Source organism: Plecotus auritus, assembly GCF_963455305.1.
Source record: "Plecotus auritus genome assembly, chromosome: 6".
Lineage (NCBI taxonomy): Eukaryota > Metazoa > Chordata > Mammalia > Chiroptera > Vespertilionidae > Plecotus > Plecotus auritus.
This window is the reverse complement of record NC_137773.1, coordinates 40,392,264-40,401,517: the sequence shown is the minus strand read 5'-3', so window position 1 is coordinate 40,401,517 and position 9,254 is coordinate 40,392,264.

The following is a 9,254-nucleotide window of genomic DNA, read 5'->3' as shown; positions in this document are numbered from 1 at the left end:
AATTATCGTGTTTTCTTTTATTACAAAATCTGCATTGTTAACCAGTAAATGGTCAATCCCCATTAATAACCAGTATCCGCATTTTTTAAAAATATATTTTTTATTGATCTCCTACAGAGAGGAAGGGAGAGGGATAGAGAGTCAGAAACATCGATGAGAGAGAAACATCAATCAGCTGCCTCCTGCACACCCCCTACTGGGGATGCGCCCGCAACCAAGGTACATGCCCCAGACCAGAATTAAACCTGGGACCCTTGAGTGCGCAGGCTGACGCTCTATCCACTGAGCCAAACCTGTTAGGGCCAGTATCCGCATTTTTAACCGCTACACACTTCCCCCATCTTTCAGGTAATTTGTGGATACCGTCCCAATAGAAGTTTTCTTGTTTTGAGGCATACCATTCAGAGACCCAATTTTCCACTTCTTCGTATGTTTTGAAGTGCTGCTCAGAAAGTGCGTGTGCCATCGATCAGAACAAGTGGTAATCTGAAGGAGCAAGGTCTAGTGAATATGGCGGGTGAGTTAATACTTCCCAGGCAAGATCTTTTAATGTGTCTTTAACTGGTTTTGAAGTGTGTGATGGTGTGTCATCATGAAGCAAAATTACTTTGCCGTGTCTTCTGGCCCATTCTGGTGGTTTTACGATCAAAGCGTGGTTCAAAATAATTATTTGTTGTCGGATCAGTATTAATGGTTTCACCTGGTTTTAGAAGCTCCTAATACCACACCTTCCTGATCCCACCAAAAACAGAGCATTGTCTTCTTTCCGAAGCGATTTGACCTTGCAGTCGATGTTGATGGTTGACCTGGATCAAGCCATGATTTTGTACTTTTGGGATTCTCAAAATAAATCCACTTTTCATCACCAGTCACAATTCGATGGAAAAAAGACTTTCTTTCGTGCCGTCGAAGCAACATTTTACTGATGACTTTTCGGTTTTCCATTTGTCTTTCGTTCAATTGATGTGGCACCCATTTCCTTCCTTTAAAATCTTTCCCATTGCTTGTAAACGATCGGAAATTGTTTGCTGAGCAATGTTTAATCTTTCTGCAAGTTGTTTTTTAGTTTGACACGCATCTTCATCCAATAATGCTTGCAATTGTTGGTCTTCAAACGTTTTTGGTTGACCTGGACATTCTTTGTCTTTCACATTGAAATCATCACTTTTAAAGCATTTAAACCAGCGTTCACAAGTATCTTGAGATGGGGCATGTTCACCATAAGCTTCCTGAAGTATACGATAACTTTCAGCAGCACTTTTCTTCAAAATAAAGTAATGAATTAAAACTTCCCACAAATGCTCTTTTTTGGGCATGAAATAAGACATTTTTAAGTGTAAAAATATCTATGATGTTAACACCTTCAGAAAATTTGACATATGAAGTTTTGAAGATTGTTGTCAATACAATAAGATAGCATACATATTAAATCGCATACATATCAACATATGTGTAACTCCATCTATTGAAAAAAAAAAATCTGCATTATTAACCGGTAGTATCCACCCATCATCCATCCACCTACCCATCCACCTAGCCAGCCAGCTGCCCTGTGTCTATCCATCGGTTGGTTTCTAAGCACATTAGTTGAGTTCCTACTCTATGTTGGGCCAAGATTGGCAAGGTCAGCTTCTCTCTTGCTCCAATGGTACAATCCCTGAGTCCGCCTGGGATTCTGAGGCCAGTCACCTCACCTCCCTGAGCCCTAGGTCCCTTACTGGTAAAATGACAATTCGCTTGGCTTTTTCAGTGAAATGTAGAATTCAATAAGATAAATGACCCATCTCTGTGCCTGGAACAGAATCCCTCAGCGTGTTTGCTCTCTTCATGCTCTCATGCCCTTTGGCCATCTCCAGGTGGCTGAAGTGTGCTGGCCAAGGAAATGGCCCCACCTCCTCTAGTTTCTCAGTCCTGTTTCAGGGCAACAATGTCTTTTGGCTCACCAGCCAGCCCCTGATTGCTCAGGGTCCCCTGAGCTGAAGTCCTCCACAACATTGAGCATATTTTAGGGTGACACAGACCCAGCCTTTTTCCATCAAGGAAGATAGAAATCTGCACAGTCCCCCCTTTAATGTGACAAAGGTTAAGTAATTAGTGCTTAATTTGCCAAGCATTGAGGAGTAATGGTCAGAATAAACTCTCTGCCAAAGTGGCTAAGAGTAGAGAACACAGAAAGCCTGGGTTCGCATCCCAGCTCCACCACATCGTGGCTGCAGAACCCACAGGGGATAGAAGGGAGGGCGGTGGAGGTGCGGCTGGGATTGGCTTGTGGAGTGACCACAAGTCCTGGTTTGCCTGGCCAAGTCCTGGTATGGATCTTGGCCCAGCGACCCTTTTTGCTCTGAAATGTGCCCTGCGGAGGACAACAAGCCGTACAGTCTTATAGCTCGTTCTGGGGGTTCAGGGGACCTGAGGCAGGGAATCAGCCACCTGGTGTTTACTAGAAAAGTCTCCATTCATAGCAAAAGGAAATGAAAAATAACCCTGCTTCTCAGAAACATGGCTGTAATTATTAGAACACTGCCTTTCATCCTTTTCTCACTGACTTTTTCTTTTTTAATGTTTTAAAGAGTTTATTTGAGCAAAACTGATGGCACGCTGGGAAGCAAATCACAAGTGCTCCGGAGGACGATGCTCTGCACGTCCCTTCATACACGTGGAGTTAAGGAGGAACTCTCTCTGCCTTTTTTAAAAAATATATATTTTATTGATTTTTTTTACAGAGAGGAAGGGAGAGGTAGAGAGAGTTAGAAACATCGATGAGAGAGAAACATCAATCAGCTGCCTCCTGCACACCCCCTACTGAGGATGTGCCCACAACCAAGGTACATGCCCTTGACCAGAATCGAACCTGGGACCCTTGAGTCCGCAGGCCGACGCTCTTTCCACTGAGCCAAACCGGTCAGGGCAACTCTCTCTGCCTTTTTAACCCGCTTCGGATTTCCTTGTCTATGAGAGACTGCTTTTTCATCTACCCTTCTATTCTAAGCCTTTTCCTGTGTCTTACACTCAGCACAGATGTGGTTTTTAATGGTCGTATCACATTCTGTCATGAACTCTAATTTACCTAGGAACCCTCGTGGTGTCCTGGAGCCTCTTCCACCTGCTCAGAGTGAATTGGGTGAGGTCAGGGTTCATACAACGGTGGGAGGAGTGTCACTGAGCCGTGGAAATGCAGTTGCTACTGTGTTCTTTTGTTGGAACTAGAGGGCCTGTTCAAGTCCCATTAGGGATGTGTCTGAGGCTGCTGGAGAACCCCACCCTGGGGAGCCTGACACCCACAGTGTGTCCAGAGACCCCAGTCCACAGGCCTGCTCCACATCTCTCCTGCGCTATTGAGGTCAGACCCTGGGCAGGAGCAGCTGGTACCAAGGCGCTCCTTAGGAACTGGATGCTTCTCCTTTTTTTTTTTTTTTTTTTTAATATATTTTACTGATTTTTTACAGAGAGGAAGGGAGAGGGATAGAGAGTTAGAAACATTGATGAGAGAGAAACATCGATCAGCTGCCTCCTGCACACCCCCCACTGGGGATGTGCCCGCAACCAAGGTACATGCCCTTGACCGGAACCGAACCCGGGACCCTTCAGACCGCAGGCCGACACTCTATCCACTGAGCCAAACCGGTTTCGGCGATGCTTCTCCTTTTTAATAATCTTGGACAGTTTTAACTTCTCCCTTCCCTGCTCTCATGGAGCTCAGGAGTCAGTAGGGGAGGCATTTATTGATCACAAGTGATACCATTACAAAATGCTGTGGATTTACTAGTACACATCCAAATTATTCCCCAACATTCTGGGGATGGGATTGGGGCTGCTACAGCCCTAGGAAAAGCCCTGCAATGTGGGAGCTGACCAGAGCTGCCTTTTGGACTCCTGAGAGCAGCGGAGAAGGTGGCCGTACTCCAGCCCCAGCCTCTCGGCCCCTTTGATCATTTCAGCAGCCTCCTCCCCACTCCCAGCCTGCCTCTTCCCCATCTGTGACAGACTCTGGGTGTACCTGAAGGGTGGCTTTTGCCCTGTCTGCTCACGTGCCTCCTAGACCTCTGGGCCCACAGCCTGGGTGGTTGGTGGTGTCTCACATTGAGAAAAGGCTTCCAGGGGAGGGAGTCTTGGAGGGAAGATGCCAAGATCTGCCTGTGCCAATTGTGTCTGAGGAGCTGTGGCAGGAGCATTTGGATCTTTGGGTCTAAAGCACAGGACGTGCTCCTTATCTCACTGGGGCCTCTTGCACATCAGGACCTCAGGGAGAAGCATGAGGTTGGCCCTTCGAGCGGGAAATGGAGCAGGCATCTGTGAGAGGCCCTTCTCCTCTGCCTCGTCATCTCTAATCCATCACCCGATCCTCTCAGTTTTGTTTCTCAGGAGCTCCGGGCCACCAGGCCTCACCTGGGTTATTGCAATAGCCTCTCAGATACTCTCCCTGCTCTGCCCTCACTCCTCCCAATCCAGACTCCAAAAAATGCAGCCAGACAGCTTTTCAAAATGCCCTTCTTATCATGTCACCCTCTCCCTTTCAAACCTGCCAGCCTCCCAGCCTGAAGACAGCATCCATCATCGCCTGGGGGCCCCGCACAACTGGCTTCCCCTGTGAAGGTGCCCCAGGGAGAGTGTGCGTGTGAGGAGGGCAGCTGGGCTAAGCCCTGAGGAGCATCCACATTTCTGAGAGGGCAGAGGAAGGGGAAACTGAGCCAAGGAAACCGAGACCCACCCGCAGCTGGGTTCGGGAGGAAAGCAGGAAAGCAGTGCCCCAGAAACCAGTCTCCACGTTTTGAAAGACACCCTGGTCAGCTGGGTCTGCTGAGATGGCAGCCAAGGTGAAAACAGCAGATGAGTGACTCAGGAGAGCCCTCCGGGGCCAGTGCTGGGGGAAGAGGCAGCTTGCAATGAGTGGGATGTGTGAAGAGCATGGCCAACATGCATGTGCCAGGCTGACAGTTACTGAATTTCGTCACACCAACGAAAATGAGTTCCCTAGGAGCCACATGGCTGCTGAACAGAGAGAACAGTGGCAAGAACAAGCATGTGTGTCCAGGAACGAAACAAGTGTGGAGATGGGCACCACCGCTGTCTCTGCAGTTCTCCATCAAGATCCGTTGCTCCTTACATACACACAGTCGATGCAGGTGAGTGTCCTGCAGTACCTCAAGTCTGAGGACAATCAAGGGAGGGAAAACTAACATTCCAGACCATCTCTCTGGGAACTGGAAATTTTGGAGGAACTGGCTAACGAGTAGTGTAATCCCACAGCAAGGTTCCTCATGAGCACAGTCTGAGAACTCCTGCCTCTTCTCACCAACATGGTTATTGATTCAACCAACTTATAAGCCCCACTGAGTCAGCACGGTGCCGTGCATTGGTAATCCGGCCGTGAACATTCTGCTCCAGCAGTCAGGCCAGCACGCTTGCACACAGACACAGCTGTGAGTGCACTGCACACACATGGATGCATCCTCTCTGATCTGTGGTCAAGACACCTGTTTTCACCGTCGGGTGGGTGACACAGTAGGGGCCACCTGCCACTTCCCTTTGGGGAACAGAGCAATCTGTCCCCTGGCCCTCTTGACTTTGTCCTTTCTTGGAGATCCTGGACTTCACTCTGAGCTGCCCGACACAGGGCAGGCAGGGTCCTGAGCTGTCCCATCCAAGCCCCGTTTTCCAAAGCTACATTAGGTCCTGTGGGGCAGGGTATGGGCAGCTGACCTGAGAATGTCCTGTCTCTGTTTGGGGGACAAGCGCCCTGGGTAATGATTGATCCTGGTGGCTCAGGAGTAGGTCACTCATTGACTGATGAGGCCAAAGTCTGTGGCCCAAAGAGCTGAGGCAGCTTTAGGCTTTCCTCAGAAATCACCTCTTCCCCTACAGCTCCCCTCCTCATGTCTCTCCAGCCCTATGCCCCAGGGCTTCATGCTGGCCCCGGAGAGCAGGCCTGAGCGTGAGGCTGTGGACAGCACTCTCTGAGATGGCAGGCCATGCTCTGGCTTCTAGGTTCCAGACCTGAATCTCTGAGATCTGGCTTTAGACTTCAGTCCCTGGGCTCCAGCCCCCGGTAGCTGAATGCCGCAGGTACCTCAATGCCCTGCATTCTAAGTTCTCCGATCCAAGCTGTGGCTCTGTATCTGGGTTCTGGGGTGGCTTCCTTGGCTGGTGGGGTTATCCCTCCCCACCCATCTTAGCTGGCCAGGACTTCATCCCAGGAGCCAGCACCCTGGGCTCTGCTGGAGGTGGGATGCTGGTTCTATGGCACTTCTCCTTGGCTTCTGCCTTGGCTCTATCCCCAAGCCAGTACCTTGGAGAGAGCAGCTGAGATGGCCACAGAGCACCCCTCGCCCAGACCCTGCAGGAGTCACAGGACACATACACATGTGCATGTCCCCAGCTCCTTTTGGACCCCCCAGGACCAACACGATGTGAATGGCACCTCTGACAGTTGTGCAGCCATATGGGCCTGTGCCCCAGCCTGGGCTGCATCTCATTCAATGTGATCAACCATGAGTGTTCCTCTCTATCTGGGCCTTTGCTTCCTTGTGGAAGCTGAATTCCAGCCTCTAATCCCCCAGAAGTCAGAGTCACTTGACCACCAGGCCAGGCCTCTCTGCAGGGTGCACCTTGTGCTCAACGTTGGGGGTGGGGGTGGCTGCCCAGGGAACATGAGCCTACAGCTGCATCAGCACTTTCATCTGGGCCCCCAGGTGAGCAGCCCCTGCCCCTACCTGCCCTCACCCTGGCCCAGAGCCTAGGTCACTGTATGCCTGTGCTCACCCTGTGTCCATCTCATACCAACACCTTCCCCAGCTCCGAGGCCATTAAGTGGGGTGATGAGAGACAGGGAAAAAGATTCTCTCTTGGAGGCTTGGAGTCATATGATGTCGGTTCCATGGGGTCCTAAGGAAGTCACACCTGCTGGCTCAGCCTGTGTCCTCTGTAGGATGGTGGTATTAGAGGCTGCAGAGCGGTCAGCAAATGTGTGGTCTCTCTTTTCCTTTCTGCTGGGTGCTAGGTAGACAGACTGACTCCTCTCCTGGCTTCCCACCTGGTGAGGTGAGGGGAAGCAGCTGTGAGACCCTCTCGACCATGGAGTCTAGATCCATGCAGGGGCTTTGGAACAGGGCCTATGGGTTGATCAACTGATCCCCTGCCTCTGGGCCTGGTGGGGCTGAGAGGATGAGGGCTCAGGGCTGAGGGGTTCTGGGAATGAAGATTCCCCTCAGCCCAGGGCTGCTGCAGAGGACATGTTGGAGGAGGGGTCACAGAGAGGATGGTGGCAGAGAATACACCCGGCCAGCCAAAATGTGCCTCCAAGCCCCGAAGGAAGACTTGGGTTTTATTATGGAGAAAGGGCTGGCAGGCCAGCAGTGACACAGAGGTGGCCTTGGGAAGGTCTTTCTGTTGATTATTTTTAAAATTGCATCCTTTAAAAACATAAAGCTAGGCCCTGGCCAGTGTTGTTCTGTTGGCCAGTGCACCAAAGGGTGGTGGGTTCGATTCCTGGTCAAGGGCATGTACCTGGGTTGCAGGTTTGATCCCTGGCCCCTAGCCAGGTGCATGCAGGAGGCAACCAATAGATGTTTCTCTCTCTCTTTCTCTCTCTCCCCCTGCCTTCCTCCCTCCCACTCTCTCTAAAAATTGATGGGAAAAATATCCTTGGGTGAGGGCTAACAACAACAAAATTTAAAGCTAAGGTGAAAATCTCCTTCGACTTCTACCCCCATCAGTTTTACATGTATTCTTCTAGAACATTCTCTCTCCTTTCTGTACACTTACAAGTGCCTGTGTGGTTGTGGTTTATATAAAGATCTCATGCCATATGCATTGCTCTTTTTTTTAATGAATAATAACACATCTTGGAGAACTTTCCACATCAGGACACACTGTACTTGGTTCCTTACCTGCTGTGGCATTGCAGAGCATGGGTACACCACCAAGTATTGTTACCCTCCCCACCCACCGCACCCCCACCATGCACATTTGGCTGTTTGCCAGTTTTCAGGTCATAAGCAACCCTGCAGGGATGGGCTTCCTCATGCCCAGGAGTGAGTGACTCTTTAGTGGCACTGCTGGGGTCACATGGGTGTGGTTTTAATTGTTAGCAGAAATTCCCAAACTGCCCCCCAGAGCGGCCATATCAATGTCCCCTCCATGAAAAGGCCCTGGCTTCCCAGCAGGAATTTCTACAGCATCCAGGCCCTTCCTGGGTTGTGCTCCTGAGTCAGAGCCTGCGGGCTGGCTGGTCAAGCTCCTTGCAGAATCCTGGGCTCCTCACTTCCCTTCCTGCAGCCATGGTTTCATACCCACTGGGCTGTTTTGTTATGAGGACAAAAATGAGATAAAGGATGGAATGTGCCTGCAGGGGCCAACCTTCAGGAAGGCTCATCCACCCGACTCATGGCCCCCTTTCTCATGAGGCAATCTCCTTGGTTCCTCAGTTTGACAGGCACATCACTGGCAGTTGGGAGGTTTGCGGAAGGGTGGGCTTGGCCTGAGGATCTGCCAACTTTGAGAAGATACCCTGTCTGTGATCTTGTGCCCCCACCTCTCTATCCTGGGGCATGGAAGGGTGTCTCCTGCCACAGGGTGAAGCCTTGGGGCCCAGGAAGTGTGAGGGGTTCTGCAGCTGACCAGGGAAGGGACATGGGTTGTCTCCCTACCCACATCTTCAGCCACAGGCTGTGACCCTGGTGCTAAGCTGTCCACTGCCCAGGATCCCCACTGCCCTGTTGTCCCTGCATCCTTTGCTGGGACTATCCGAGGCTGTGGCATCATTTGTCAGCCCACTAGGCCAAGGGGATACAGAGGTGACAAAGAGGGATGAGGTCCCTGCCATTAAGTCACCTACATCATATTGTCAGCAAATGAGTATACTAGTAAAGAAGTAAATAAGGTTGTTACAGAGTGGGCTGAGTGCTGTGAAGGAAGAAAACTGGGTCACATGGTAGAGAATAACGTTGGGGAGCACATGGTATATGATGTCTTCGTCCATTTGGGCTGCTAGAACAACTATACCAGAGACTGGGTGGCTTATAAACAACAGAACGTATTTCTCACAGTTGCAGAGGCTGGATGTCTGAGATCAGGGTGGCAGCATGGTTGGGGTCTGGTGAGAGCTCTCTTCAAGCTGCAGATGACAGTCTTCTCGATGTGTCCCTCACATGGTGGGAGGGGTGAGGCAGCTCTCTGAGGTTTCTTATAAAGGCACTGACCCGCCCTCATATTAATCACCTTCCAAAGGCCCCACCTCCAAGTACCATCTCACTGGG